The following is a 14,931-nucleotide window of genomic DNA, read 5'->3' as shown; positions in this document are numbered from 1 at the left end:
AGGCCTTATGTCCCTTTTCCTTCATATTACCGGCATTATGTCCCTTTTCCTTCATATTACCGGCATTATGTCCCTGTTCCTTCATATTACAGGCATGATGTCCCTTTTCCTTCATATTACCGGCATTATGTCCCTGTTCCTTCATATTACCTGCATTATGTCCCTGTTCCGTCATATTACAGGCATTATGTCTCTGTTCCTTCATATTACCAGCATTATGTCCCTGTTCCTTCATATTACAGGAATGATGTCCCTGTTCCTTCATATTACAGGCATTATGTCCCTGTTCCTTCATATTACAGGGATTATGTCCCTGTTCCTTCATATTACCGGCATTATGTCCCTGTTCCTTCATATTACAGGCATTATGTCCCTTTTCCTTTATATTACCGGCATTATGTCCCTGTTCCTTCATATTACAGGCCTTATGTCCCTTTTCCTTCATATTACCGGCATTATGTCCCTTTTCCTTCATATTACCGGCATTATGTCCCTGTTCCTTCATATTACAGGCATGATGTCCCTTTTCCTTCATATTACCGGCATTATGTCCCTGTTCCTTCATATTACCTGCATTATGTCCCTGTTCCGTCATATTACAGGCATGATGTCCCTGTTCCTTCATATTACAGGCATTATGTCCCTGTTCCTTCATATTACTGGCATTATGTCCCTGTTCCATCATATTACCGCCATTATGTCCCTGTTCCTTCATATTACAGGCATTATGTCCCTGTTCCATCATATTACCGGCATTATGTCCCTGTTCCTTCATATTATAGGCATTATGTCGCTGTTCCTTCATATTACAGGCATTATGTCCCTGTTCCTTCATATTACAGACATGATGTCCCTGTTCCTACATATTACAGACATTATGTCCCTGATCCTTCATATTACTGGCATTATGTCCCTGTTCCATCATATTACCGGCATTATTTCCCTGTTCATTCATATTACCGCATTATGTCCCTGTTCCTTCATATTACCGGCATTATGTCCCTGTTCCTTCATATTACAGGAATGATGTCCCTGTTCCTTCATATTACCGGCATTATTTCCCTGTTCCTTCATATTACTGCCATTATGTCCCTGTTCCTTCATATTACAGGCACTATATTCCCGTTCCTTCATATTACCGGCATTATGTCCCTGTTCCTTCATATTACCAGCATTATGTCCCTGTTCTTTCATATTACAGGCATTATGTCCCTGTTCCTTCATATTACCGGCATTATGTCCCTGCTCCTTCATATTACCGGCATTATGTCCCTGCTCCTTCATATTACCGGCATTATGTCCCTTCTCCTTCATATTACCGGCATTATGTCGCTGTTCCTTCATATTACAGGCATTATGTCCCTGTTCCTTCATATTACAGACATGATGTCCCTGTTCCTACATATTACAGACATTATTTCCCTGTTCCATCATATTACCGGCATTATGTCCCTGTTCCATCATATTACCGGCATTATGTCCCTGTTCCTTCATATTATAGGCATTATGTCGCTGTTCCTTCATATTACAGGCATTATGTCCCTGTTCCTTCATATTACAGACATGATGTCCCTGTTCCTACATATTACAGACATTATGTCCCTGATCCTTCATATTACTGGCATTATGTCCCTGTTCCATCATATTACCGGCATTATTTCCCTGTTCATTCATATTACCGCATTATGTCCCTGTTCCTTCATATTACCGGCATTATGTCCCTGTTCCTTCATATTACAGGAATGATGTCCCTGTTCCTTCATATTACCGGCATTATTTCCCTGTTCCTTCATATTACTGCCATTATGTCCCTGTTCCTTCATATTACAGGCACTATATTCCCGTTCCTTCATATTACCGGCATTATGTCCCTGTTCCTTCATATTACCAGCATTATGTCCCTGTTCTTTCATATTACAGGCATTATGTCCCTGTTCCTTCATATTACCGGCATTATGTCCCTGCTCCTTCATATTACCGGCATTATGTCCCTGCTCCTTCATATTACCGGCATTATGTCCCTTCTCCTTCATATTACCGGCATTATGTCGCTGTTCCTTCATATTACAGGCATTATGTCCCTGTTCCTTCATATTACAGACATGATGTCCCTGTTCCTACATATTACAGACATTATTTCCCTGTTCCATCATATTACCGGCATTATGTCCCTGTTCCTTCATATTACCGGCATAAAGCGCCTGTTCCTTCATATTACAGGCATTATGTCCCTGATCCTTCATATTACCGGCATTATGTCGCTGTTCCTTCATATTACAGGCATTATGTCCCTGTTCCTTCATATTACAGACATGATGTCCCTGTTCCTACATATTACAGACATTATTTCCCTGTTCCATCATATTACCGGCATTATGTCCCTGTTCCTTCATATTACCGGCATAAAGCGCCTGTTCCTTCATATTACAGGCATTATGTCCCTGATCCTTCATATTACCGGCATTATGTCCCTGTTCCTTCATATTAAAGGCATTATTTCCCTTTTCCTTCATATTACCGACATTATGTCCCTGTTCCTTCATATTACCGGCATTATGTCCCTGTTCCTTCATATTACAGGCATTATATCCCTGTTCCTTCATATTACCGGCATTATTTCCCTGTTCCTTCATATCACTGGCATTATGTCCCTGTTCCTTCATATTACAGGCACTATATTCCCGTTCCTTCATATTACCGGCATTATGTCCCTGTTCCTTCATATTACCGGCATTATGTCCCTTTTCCTTCATATTACCAGCATTATGTCCCTGTTCCTTCATATTACAGGAATGATGTCCCTGTTCCTTCATATTACAGGCATTATGTCCCTGTTCCTTCATATTACAGGAATGATGTCCCTGTTCCTTCATATTACAGGCATTATGTCCCTGTTCCTTCATATTACAGGGATTATGTCCCTGTTCCTTCATATTACCGGCATTATGTCCCTGTTCCTTCATATTACAGGCATTATGTCCCTTTTCCTTCATATTACCGGCATTATGTCCCTGTTCCTTCATATTACAGGCCTTATGTCCCTTTTCCTTCATATTACCGGCATTATGTCCCTTTTCCTTCATATTACCGGCATTATGTCCCTGTTCCTTCATATTACAGGCATGATGTCCCTTTTCCTTCATATTACCGGCATTATGTCCCTGTTCCTTCATATTACCTGCATTATGTCCCTGTTCCGTCATATTACAGGCATTATGTCTCTGTTCCTTCATATTACCAGCATTATGTCCCTGTTCCTTCATATTACAGGAATGATGTCCCTGTTCCTTCATATTACAGGCATTATGTCCCTGTTCCTTCATATTACAGGGATTATGTCCCTGTTCCTTCATATTACCGGCATTATGTCCCTGTTCCTTCATATTACAGGCATTATGTCCTTTTTCCTTTATATTACCGGCATTATGTCCCTGTTCCTTCATATTACAGGCCTTATGTCCCTTTTCCTTCATATTACCGGCATTATGTCCCTTTTCCTTCATATTACCGGCATTATGTCCCTGTTCCTTCATATTACAGGCATGATGTCCCTTTTCCTTCATATTACCGGCATTATGTCCCTGTTCCTTCATATTACCTGCATGATGTCCCTGTTCCTTCATATTACCGTCATTATTTCCCTGTTCCTTCATATTACCGGCATTATGTCCCTGCTCCTTCATGTTACCGGCATTATGTCCCTGCTCCTTCATATTACCGGCATTATGTCCCTGCTCCTTCATATTACCGGCATTATATCCCTGTTACTTCATATTGCAGGCCTTATGTCCCTGTTCCTTCATATTACAGGCATTATATCCCCGTTCCTTCATATTACCGGCATTATGTCCCTGTTCCTTCATATTACCGGCATTATTTCCCTGTTCCTTCATATTACATGCATTATGTCCCTGTTCCTTCATATTACCGCATTATGTCCCTGTTCCTTCATATTACCGGCATTATGTCCCTGTTCCTTCATATTACAGGAATTATGTCTCTGTTCCTTCATATTACCAGCATTATGTCCCTGTTCCTTCATATTACCGGCATTATGTCCCTGTTCTTTCATATTACAGGCATTATGTCCCTGTTCCTTCATATTACCGGCATTATGTCCCTGCTCCTTCATATTACCGGCATTATGTCCCTGCTCCTTCATATTACCGGCATTATGTCCCTGTTCTTTCATATTACAGGCATTATGTCCCTGTTCCTTCATATTACCGGCATTATGTCCCTGCTCCTTCATATTACCGGCATTATGTCCCTGCTCCTTCATATTACCGGCATTATGTCCCTGCTCCTTCATATTACCGGCATTATATCCCTGTTACTTCATATTGCAGGCCTTATGTCCCTTTTCCTTCATATTACAGGCACTTTATCCCCGTTCCTTCATATTACCGCCATTATGTCCCTGTTCCTTCATATTACCGGCATTATGTCCCTGTTCCTTCATATTACAGGAATTATGTCCCTGTTCCTTCATATTACCTGCATTATGTCCCTGTTCCGTCATATTACAGGCATTATGTCCCTGTTCCTTCATATTACAGGCATTATTTCCCTGTTCCTTCATATTACCGGCATTATGTCCCTGTTCCTTCATATTACAGGCATTATGTCCCTGTTCCTTCATATTACTGGCATTATGTCCCTGTTCCATCATATTACCGCCATTATGTCCCTGTTCCTTCATATTACAGGCATTATGTCCCTGTTCCATCATATTACCGGCATTATGTCCCTGTTCCTTCATATTACAGGCATTATGTCTCTGTTCCTTCATATTACCGGCATTATGTCTCTGTTCCTTCATATTACCGCCATTATGTCTCTGTTCCATCATATTACCGCCATTATGTCCCTGTTCCATCATATTACCGGCATTATGTCCCTGTTCCTTCATATTACAGGCATTATGTCTCTGTTCCTTCATATTACAGGCATTATGTCTCTGTTCCTTCATATTACAGGCATTATGTCTCTGTTCCTTCATATTACAGGCATTATGTCCCTGTTCCATCATATTACCGGCATTATGTCCCTGTTCCTTCATATTACAGGCATTATGTCTCTGTTCCTTCATATTACCGGCATTATGTCGCTGTTCCTTCATATTACAGGCATTATGTCCCTGTTCCTTCATATTACAGACATGATGTCCCTGTTCCTACATATTACAGACATTATTTCCCTGTTCCATCATATTACCGGCATTATGTCCCTGTTCCTTCATATTACCGGCATTATGTCCCTGTTCCTTCATATTACAGGCATTATGTCCCTGATCCTTCATATTACCGGCATTATGTCCCTGTTCCTTCATATTAAAGGCATTATTTTCCTTTTCCTTCATATTACCGACATTATGTCCCTGTTCCTTCATATTACAGGCACTATATTCCCGTTCCTTCATATTACCGGCATTATGTCCCTGTTCCTTCATATTACCGGCATTATGTCCCTTTTCCTTCATATTACCAGCATTATGTCCCTGTTCCTTCATATTACAGGAATGATGTCCCTGTTCCTTCATATTACAGGCATTATGTCCCTGTTCCTTCATATTACAGGGATTATGTCCCTTTTCCTTCATATTACCAGCATTATGTCCCTGTTCCTTCATATTACAGGAATGATGTCCCTGTTCCTTCATATTACAGGCATTATGTCCCTGTTCCTTCATATTACAGGGATTATGTCCCTGTTCCTTCATATTACCGGCATTATGTCCCTGTTCCTTCATATTACAGGAATGATGTCCCTGTTCCTTCATATTACAGGCATTATGTCCCTGTTCCTTCATATTACAGGGATTATGTCCCTGTTCCTTCATATTACCGGCATTATGTCCCTGTTCCTTCATATTACAGGCATTATGTCCCTTTTCCTTCATATTACCGGCATTATGTCCCTGTTCCTTCATATTACAGGCCTTATGTCCCTTTTCCTTCATATTACCGGCATTATGTCCCTTTTCCTTCATATTACCGGCATTATGTCCCTGTTCCTTCATATTACAGGCATGATGTCCCTTTTCCTTCATATTACCGGCATTATGTCCCTGTTCCTTCATATTACCTGCATTATGTCCCTGTTCCGTCATATTACAGGCATTATGTCTCTGTTCCTTCATATTACCAGCATTATGTCCCTGTTCCTTCATATTACAGGAATGATGTCCCTGTTCCTTCATATTACAGGCATTATGTCCCTGTTCCTTCATATTACAGGGATTATGTCCCTGTTCCTTCATATTACCGGCATTATGTCCCTGTTCCTTCATATTACAGGCATTATGTCCCTTTTCCTTTATATTACCGGCATTATGTCCCTGTTCCTTCATATTACAGGCCTTATGTCCCTTTTCCTTCATATTACCGGCATTATGTCCCTTTTCCTTCATATTACCGGCATTATGTCCCTGTTCCTTCATATTACAGGCATGATGTCCCTTTTCCTTCATATTACCGGCATTATGTCCCTGTTCCTTCATATTACCTGCATTATGTCCCTGTTCCGTCATATTACAGGCATGATGTCCCTGTTTCTTCATATTACAGGCATTATTTCCCTGTTCCTTCATATTACCGGCATTATGTCCCTGTTCCTTCATATTACAGGCATTATGTCCCTGTTCCTTCATATTACTGGCATTATGTCCCTGTTCCATCATATTACCGCCATTATGTCCCTGTTCCTTCATATTACAGGCATTATGTCCCTGTTCCATCATATTACCGGCATTATGTCCCTGTTCCTTCATATTATAGGCATTATGTCGCTGTTCCTTCATATTACAGGCATTATGTCCCTGTTCCTTCATATTACAGACATGATGTCCCTGTTCCTACATATTACAGACATTATGTCCCTGATCCTTCATATTACTGGCATTATGTCCCTGTTCCATCATATTACCGGCATTATTTCCCTGTTCATTCATATTACCGCATTATGTCCCTGTTCCATCATATTACCGGCATTATGTCCCTGTTCCTTCATATTACAGGCATTATGTCTCTGTTCCTTCATATTACCGGCATTATGTCCCTGTTCCTTCATATTACAGGAATGATGTCCCTGTTCCTTCATATTACCGGCATTATTTCCCTGTTCCTTCATATTACTGCCATTATGTCCCTGTTCCTTCATATTACAGGCACTATATTCCCGTTCCTTCATATTACCGGCATTATGTCCCTGTTCCTTCATATTACCGGCATTATGTCCCTGTTCTTTCATATTACAGGCATTATGTCCCTGTTCCTTCATATTACCGGCATTATGTCCCTGCTCCTTCATATTACCGGCATTATGTCCCTGCTCCTTCATATTACCGGCATTATGTCCCTTCTCCTTCATATTACCGGCATTATATCCCTGTTACTTCTTATTGCAGGCCTTATGTTCCTTTTCCTTCATATTACAGGCACTATATCCCCGTTCCTTCATATTACCGGCATTATGTCCCTGTTCCTTCATATTACCGGCATTATGTCCCTGTTCCTTCATATTACAGGAATTATGTCTCTGTTCCTTCATATTACCGGCATTATGTCCCTGTTCCTTCATATTACCTGCATTATGTCCCTGTTCCGTCATATTACAGGCATTATGTCCCTGTTCCTTCATATTACAGGCATTATTTCCCTGTTCCTTCATATTACCGGCATTATGTCCCTGTTCCTTCATATTACAGGCATTATGTCCCTGTTCCTTCATATTACTGGCATTATGTCCCTGTTCCATCATATTACCGGCATTATGTCCCTGTTCCTTCATATTACAGGCATTATGTCCCTGTTCCATCATATTACCGGCATTATGTCCCTGTTCCTTCATATTACAGGCATTATGTCCCTGTTCCTTCATATTACCGGCATTATGTCGCTGTTCCTTCATATTACAGGCATTATGTCCCTGTTCCTTCATATTACAGACATGATGTCCCTGTTCCTACATATTACAGACATTATTTCCCTGTTCCATCATATTACCGGCATTATGTCCCTGTTCCTTCATATTACCGGCATAAAGCGCCTGTTCCTTCATATTACAGGCATTATGTCCCTGATCCTTCATATTACCGGCATTATGTCCCTGTTCCTTCATATTAAAGGCATTATTTCCCTTTTCCTTCATATTACCGACATTATGTCCCTGTTCCTTCATATTACCGGCATTATGTCCCTGTTCCTTCATATTACAGGCATTATATCCCTGTTCCTTCATATTACCGGCATTATTTCCCTGTTCCTTCATATCACTGGCATTATGTCCCTGTTCCTTCATATTACAGGCACTATATTCCCGTTCCTTCATATTACCGGCATTATGTCCCTGTTCCTTCATATTACCGGCATTATGTCCCTTTTCCTTCATATTACCAGCATTATGTCCCTGTTCCTTCATATTACAGGAATGATGTCCCTGTTCCTTCATATTACAGGCATTATGTCCCTGTTCCTTCATATTACAGGGATTATGTCCCTGTTCCTTCATATTACCGGCATTATGTCCCTGTTCCTTCATATTACAGGAATGATGTCCCTGTTCCTTCATATTACAGGCATTATGTCCCTGTTCCTTCATATTACAGGGATTATGTCCCTGTTCCTTCATATTACCGGCATTATGTCCCTGTTCCTTCATATTACAGGCATTATGTCCCTTTTCCTTCATATTACCGGCATTATGTCCCTGTTCCTTCATATTACAGGCCTTATGTCCCTTTTCCTTCATATTACCGGCATTATGTCCCTTTTCCTTCATATTACCGGCATTATGTCCCTGTTCCTTCATATTACAGGCATGATGTCCCTTTTCCTTCATATTACCGGCATTATGTCCCTGTTCCTTCATATTACCTGCATTATGTCCCTGTTCCGTCATATTACAGGCATTATGTCTCTGTTCCTTCATATTACCAGCATTATGTCCCTGTTCCTTCATATTACAGGAATGATGTCCCTGTTCCTTCATATTACAGGCATTATGTCCCTGTTCCTTCATATTACAGGGATTATGTCCCTGTTCCTTCATATTACCGGCATTATGTCCCTGTTCCTTCATATTACAGGCATTATGTCCCTTTTCCTTTATATTACCGGCATTATGTCCCTGTTCCTTCATATTACAGGCCTTATGTCCCTTTTCCTTCATATTACCGGCATTATGTCCCTTTTCCTTCATATTACCGGCATTATGTCCCTGTTCCTTCATATTACAGGCATGATGTCCCTTTTCCTTCATATTACCGGCATTATGTCCCTGTTCCTTCATATTACCTGCATTATGTCCCTGTTCCGTCATATTACAGGCATGATGTCCCTGTTTCTTCATATTACAGGCATTATTTCCCTGTTCCTTCATATTACCGGCATTATGTCCCTGTTCCTTCATATTACAGGCATTATGTCCCTGTTCCTTCATATTACTGGCATTATGTCCCTGTTCCATCATATTACCGCCATTATGTCCCTGTTCCTTCATATTACAGGCATTATGTCCCTGTTCCATCATATTACCGGCATTATGTCCCTGTTCCTTCATATTATAGGCATTATGTCGCTGTTCCTTCATATTACAGGCATTATGTCCCTGTTCCTTCATATTACAGACATGATGTCCCTGTTCCTACATATTACTGGCATTATGTCCCTGTTCCATCATATTACCGGCATTATTTCCCTGTTCATTCATATTACCGGCATTATTTCCCTGTACCCTCATATTACCGGCATTATTTCCCTGTACCCTCATATTACAGGCATTATGTCCCTGTTCCTTCATATTACCGGCATTATCTCCCTGTTCCTTCATATTACAGGAATGATGTCCCTGTTCCTTCATATTACCGGCATTATTTCCCTGTTCCTTCATATTACTGCCATTATGTCCCTGTTCCTTCATATTACAGGCACTATATTCCCGTTCCTTCATATTACCGGCATTATGTCCCTGTTCCTTCATATTACCGGCATTATGTCCCTGTTCTTTCATATTACAGGCATTATGTCCCTGATCCTTCATATTACCGGCATTATGTCCCTGCTCCTTCATATTACCGGCATTATGTCCCTGCTCCTTCATATTACCGGCATTATGTCCCTTCTCCTTCATATTACCGGCATTATATCCCTGTTACTTCTTATTGCAGGCCTTATGTCCCTTTTCCTTCATATTACAGGCACTATATCCCCGTTCCTTCATATTACCGGCATTATGTCCCTGTTCCTTCATATTACCGGCATTATGTCCCTGTTCCTTCATATTACAGGAATTATGTCTCTGTTCCTTCATATTACCGGCATTATGTCCCTGTTCCTTGATATTACCTGCATTATGTCCCTGTTCCGTCATATTACAGGCATTATGTCCCTGTTCCTTCATATTACAGGCATTATTTCCCTGTTCCTTCATATTACCGGCATTATGTCCCTGTTCCTTCATATTACCGGCATTATGTCCCTGCTCCTTCATATTACCGGCATTATGTCCCTGCTCCTTCATATTACCGGCATTATGTCCCTGCTCCTTCATATTACCGGCATTATATCCCTGTTACTTCATATTGCAGGCCTTATGTCCCTGTTCCTTCATATTACAGGCATTATATCCCCGTTCCTTCATATTACCGGCATTATGTCCCTGTTCCTTCATATTACCGTCATTATTTCCCTGTTCATTCATATTACCGCATTATGTCCCTGTTCCTTCATATTACCGGCATTATGTCCCTGTTCCTTCATATTACAGGAATTATGTCTCTGTTCCTTCATATTACAGGCATTATGTCCCTGTTCCTTCATATTACCGTATTATGTCCCTGTTCCTTCATATTACCGCCATTATGTCCCTGTTCCTTCATATTACAGGAATGATGTCCCTGTTCCTTCATATTACAGGCATTATGTCCCTGTTCCTTCATATTACAGGCATTATGTCCCTGTTCCTTCATATTACCGGCATTATGTCCCTGTTCCTTCATATTACAGGCATTATGTCCCTTTGCCTTCATATTACCGGCATTATGTCTCTGTTCCTTCATATTACAGGCCTTATGTCCCTTTTCCTTCATATTACCGGCATTATGTCCCTTTTCCTTCATATTACCGGCATTATGTCCCTGTTCCTTCATATTACAGGCATGATGTCCCTTTTCCTTCATATTACCGGCATTATGTCCCTGTTCCTTCATATTACCTGCATTATGTCCCTGTTCCGTCATATTACAGGCATTATGTCCCTGTTCTTTCATATTACAGGCATTATTTCCCTATTCCTTCATATTACCGGCATTATGTCCCTGTTCCTTCATATTACAGGCATTATGTCCCTGTTCCTTCATATTACTGGCATTATGTCCCTGTTCCATCATATTACCGGCATTATGTCCCTGTTCCTTCATATTACAGGCATTATGTCCCTGTTCCATCATATTACCGGCATTATGTCCCTGTTCCTTCATATTACAGGTATTATGTCCCTGTTCCTTCATATTACCGGCATTATGTCCCTGTTCCTTCATATTACAGACATGATGTCCCTGTTCCTACATATTACAGACATTATTTCCCTGTTCCTTCATATTACCGGCATTATTTCCCTGTTCATTCATATTAACGCATTATGTCCCTGTTCCTTCATATTACCGGCATTATGTCCCTGTTCCTTCATATTACAGGAATGATGTCCCTGTTTCTTCATATTACCGGCATTATGTCCCTGTTCCTTCATATTACAGGCATTTTTTCCCTGTTCCTTCATATTACTGCCATTATGTCCCTGTTCCTTCATATTACAGGCACTATATTCCCGTTCCTTCATATTACCGGCATTATGTCCCTGTTCCTTCATATTACCGGCATTATGTCCCTGCTCCTTCATATTACCGGCATTATGTCCCTGCTCCTTCATATTACCGGCATTATGTCCCTGCTCCTTCATATTACCGGCATTATATCCCTGTTACTTCATATTGCAGGCCTTATGTCCCTTTTCCTTCATATTACAGGCACTATATCCCCGTTCCTTCATATTACCGGCATTATGTCCCTGTTCCTTCATATTACCGGCATTATTTCCCTGTTCATTCATATTACCGGCATTATTTCCCTGTTCATTCATATTACCGGCATTATGTCCCTGTTCCTTCATATTACAGGAATTATGTCTCTGTTCCTTCATATTACCAGCATTATGTCCCTGTTCCTTCATATTACCTGCATTATGTCCCTGTTCCGTCATATTACAGGCATTATGTCCCTGTTCCTTCATATTACAGGCATTATTTCCCTGTTCCTTCATATTACCGGCATTATGTCCCTGTTCCTTCATATTACAGGCATTATGTCCCTATTCCTTCATATTACTGGCATTATGTCCCTGTTCCATCATATTACCGGCATTATGTCCCTGTTCCTTCATATTACAGGCATTATGTCCCTGTTCCTTCATATTACCGGCATTATGTCACTGTTCCGTCATATTACAGGCATTATGTCCCTGTTCCTTCATATTACAGGCATTATTTCCCTGTTCCTTCATATTACCGGCATTATGTCCCTGTTCCTTCATATTACAGGCATTATGTCCCTGTTCCTTCATATTACTGGCATTATGTCCCTGTTCCATCATATTACAGGCATTATGTCCCTGTTCCTTCATATTACAGGCATTATGTCCCTGTTCCATCATATTACCGGCATTATGTCCCTGTTCCTTCATATTACAGGCATTATGTCCCTTTTCCTTCATATTACAGGCACTATATCCCCGTTCCTTCATATTACCGGCATTATTTCCCTGTTCATTCATATTACCGCCATTATGTCCCTGTTCCTTCATATTACCGGCATTATGTCCCTGTTCCTTCATATTACAGGAATTATGTCTCTGTTCCTTCATATTACCAGCATTATGTCCCTGTTCCTTCATATTACCTGCATTATGTCCCTGTTCCGTCATATTACAGGCATTATGTCCCTGTTCCTTCATATTACAGGCATTATTTCCCTGTTCCTTCATATTACCGGCATTATGTCCCTGTTCCTTCATATTACAGGCATTATGTCCCTGTTCCTTCATATTACCGGCATTATTTCCCTGTTCATTCATATTACCGGCATTATGTCCCTGTTCCTTCATATTACCGGCATTATGTCCCTGTTCCTTCATATTACAGGCATTATATCCCTGTTCCTTCATATTACAGGCATTATGTCCCTGTTCCATCATATTACCGGCATTATGTCCCTGTTCCTTCATATTACAGGCCTTATGTCCCTTTTCCTTCATATTACCGGCATTATGTCCCTTTTCCTTCATATTACCGGAATTATGTCCCTGTTCCTTCATATTACAGGCATGATGTCCCTTTTCCTTCATATTACCGGCATTATGTCCCTGTTCCTTCATATTACCTGCATTATGTCCCTGTTCCGTCATATTACAGGCATTATGTCCCTGTTCCTTCATATTACAGGCATTATTTCCCTGTTCCTTCATATTACCGGCATTATGTCCCTGTTCCTTCATATTACAGGCATTATGTCCCTGTTCCTTCATATTACTGGCATTATGTCCCTGTTCCATCATATTACCGGCATTATGTCCCTGTTCCTTCATATTACTGGCATTATGTCCCTGTTCCATCATATTACCGGCATTATGTCCCTGTTCCTTCATATTACAGGCATTATGTCCCTGTTCCATCATATTACCGGCATTATGTCCCTGTTCCTTCATCTTACCGACATTATGTCCTTGTTCTTTCATATTACCGGCATTATGTGCCTGTCCCTTCATCTTACCGGCATTATGTGCCTGTCCTTTCATCTTATCGGCATTATGTCCCTGTTCCTTCATATTACCAGCATTATGTCCCTGTTCCTTAATATTACCGCCATTATGTCCATGTTCCTTTATATTACAGGCATTATGTCCTTGTTCCTTCATATTACCGGCATTATGTCCCTATTCACTCATCTTCTTGGCATTATGTTCCTTCATGTTACCAGCATTATGTCCCTGTTCCTTCATCTTACCAGCATTTTGTCCCTATTCACTCATCTTCCTGGCATTACGTCCCTGTTCCATCATATTACCGGCATTATGTCCTTGTTCCTTTATCTTACCTGCATTTTGTCCCTATTCACTTATCTTCCTGGCATTATTTCCCTGCTCCTTCATATTACCGGCATTATGTCCCTGTTCCTTCATATTACGGCATTATGTCCTTGTACCTTCATATTACCGGCATTATGTCCCTGTTCCCTCCTATTACCGCATTATGTCCCTATTCTATTACAGCGTGTAGAATAAACCAGAGACCAGGCAATTACAATAACGACTAAACACACTAGAGTTTGCGGCTACAATAACCTTGCACCAAAAAAAAGAGAAAGCCAGTGGATTTTTCAAATGAATTCTGTTAACCCAAATGGCCTAAATGAGAGTTTTAATTTTGGTTGCTTTTTGTGAATAAGAATTTTTCAAAAAAAACCTTAAAAAACAAATAAATATTTTTGATATTTTTTTGATACATAAATAATTAATTAACCTCTACTGATAATTCATCGCAAGTACAGAAGAAGATACTTTAGTAATTCATTACGCTAAATAATTCATACCCCTACCTATTTCCTTTCTTTTCCTGTAAAAAATAAAAATTGGCTAAGTACTATTTATGGATGTCATTTCAGTATATGGAAGATGAATGGGAGATAAATATCCATATAATATATACATAAAAATCATGTACTTCAGATAATAAAATAAATATCAACAAATTAAGTACAGTAATCTTCTATAAATTCCATATATGATATTAGAGAAATCTTTCTCGTCATATCTGATTGATCGATGTACATATATATATGGAAAATAGTTTGATATGAATCAATTCGAGGTATAATTGAT

Source organism: Rhinoderma darwinii, unplaced genomic scaffold, assembly GCF_050947455.1.
Source record: "Rhinoderma darwinii isolate aRhiDar2 unplaced genomic scaffold, aRhiDar2.hap1 Scaffold_489, whole genome shotgun sequence".
NCBI lineage: Eukaryota > Metazoa > Chordata > Amphibia > Anura > Rhinodermatidae > Rhinoderma > Rhinoderma darwinii.
The sequence above is the reverse complement of the archived record's forward strand: the minus strand, read 5'-3'. Positions refer to the sequence as shown.